Source organism: Cyprinodon variegatus, unplaced genomic scaffold (genome assembly GCF_000732505.1).
Source record: "Cyprinodon variegatus isolate N-32 unplaced genomic scaffold, C_variegatus-1.0 Scaffold63, whole genome shotgun sequence".
Lineage (NCBI taxonomy): Eukaryota > Metazoa > Chordata > Actinopteri > Cyprinodontiformes > Cyprinodontidae > Cyprinodon > Cyprinodon variegatus.
This window is the reverse complement of record NW_015150516.1, coordinates 19,467-21,058: the sequence shown is the minus strand read 5'-3', so window position 1 is coordinate 21,058 and position 1,592 is coordinate 19,467.

Here is a 1,592-nt window from a genome sequence, read left to right as displayed (position 1 = left end):
TCTGGTGAACTGTAAAGTGTCTTGAGATGACATGTTGTGAATTGGTGCTATAAAATGAGCTGAACTGAATTGAATTTTATGTCAATACCAAAACCTGTTTACTTGAAATAAGCCACACCTTCAGTGATGCTACAACATAAAAAGGAATAAAGCTGATATGGATTTGGTGCTTCTCTCAAAAACTGAGCTCAGATGCTGATAGAGGAACAATAATGCTTCAACAAATAAAGCAGGAAACATTAGTTAGCGTCTGTGGACTGACTTTATCTTGTGAGGTGAAAAAAAATCATTAGAAGCTGGACTAAACCCTGCAGAGGTCATTATTAAGCTCTATTGTGAAACATTATTTAGAACAGACCTCTCTTATGTTTCTGATTACAGATTTAAACCATAAATCAAAATTCAATTAGTTTTAGATTTCTATGTTTGCCACTATTTCTCTAAAGAAGGTTAGCACTAAATTTGAAGCATGTCTGTTTCAATATCAGTTTAATTAATGATGTTTTATAAAAGTTCTGTATCAATATCGAGCTATGCAATGTGCAGTAGTCTACTTATTGCACTGGCAGCTAGTGTGTTTGGCTGTATGGGTGTTAATTCAGCATATTTTCACAGCCATGGGGAAAAAGCTGCTGGTGCTTGCAAAGGGAAGGCTGATAAAGGAGTGTAGCCTGGGTGGGCTGGATCATCCAGCTTAGGAGATGCATAGAGATCTCCTCTAGGTGTGGGAGTAGGGAGCCAACGATCCACTGTGCAGTCTTGATGACTAGCTGTAGTTGTTTCCTCTCGATGGCATACAGTACCACACTGTGCATTCATCGGTCAGATCCTCTCTCATACCCAGAGATAGAGGTGGAGCAAGTTTATTTTGTCTTTAATTCTGATAACTTGTCAGCACGCCATGTTAAACCGATTCTAGACCACGCAAACCATGATACAATCATAATTGGATTGGTTTTTTTTTCTGTTTGCTTCTGTAAACAAATTAGTTTTTAATTGTGATCTCTCTGCTTAACATAGAAGCCCTAAAAACAATGTAAATTACCTGCCACACCACTAGTTGGCAGCGTTTTTATGAAACACATCGATCATGGTGTGTAATCAGCATCCTGATATGGCCCACCTGTGAGGTGGGAGGGGTTATCATGGCAAAGAAGAAGTGCTCAGATTGTAAGCAAAGGCTCTGTTCGAATTTATGGGCTGCATCTTCCAAGGATGCGGTTTACCTGGACTGGATCCTTGGAAATCCTTGAAAATAAGGAGACCGGAAGAGCTTTGGCTGTGAATTTAAACAGGTCTAGCCTTTCAAAGCTTTCTCAGCCATGAAAGTTGACACACAAAGCAGGAAAAGAATGAATACTGAACTTTTCAAGACTGTTTCCTTTTACTTTCTTCTTTTTTTTATTGTAAAGTGAACAAATACTAAACTCATGAGAATCCAGAGTGGAATAAAAGTTCCAAACACCAGGAGCAGGAAGAAATAAAATGTAATGATAGAAACTTTAGTCAGTTAAATAACATGCTGCTGTCATTCTGCACATCTCTGATGTTGCTGCTGTTTTCAAATATCCATTACTGTAAAAATGTCCATA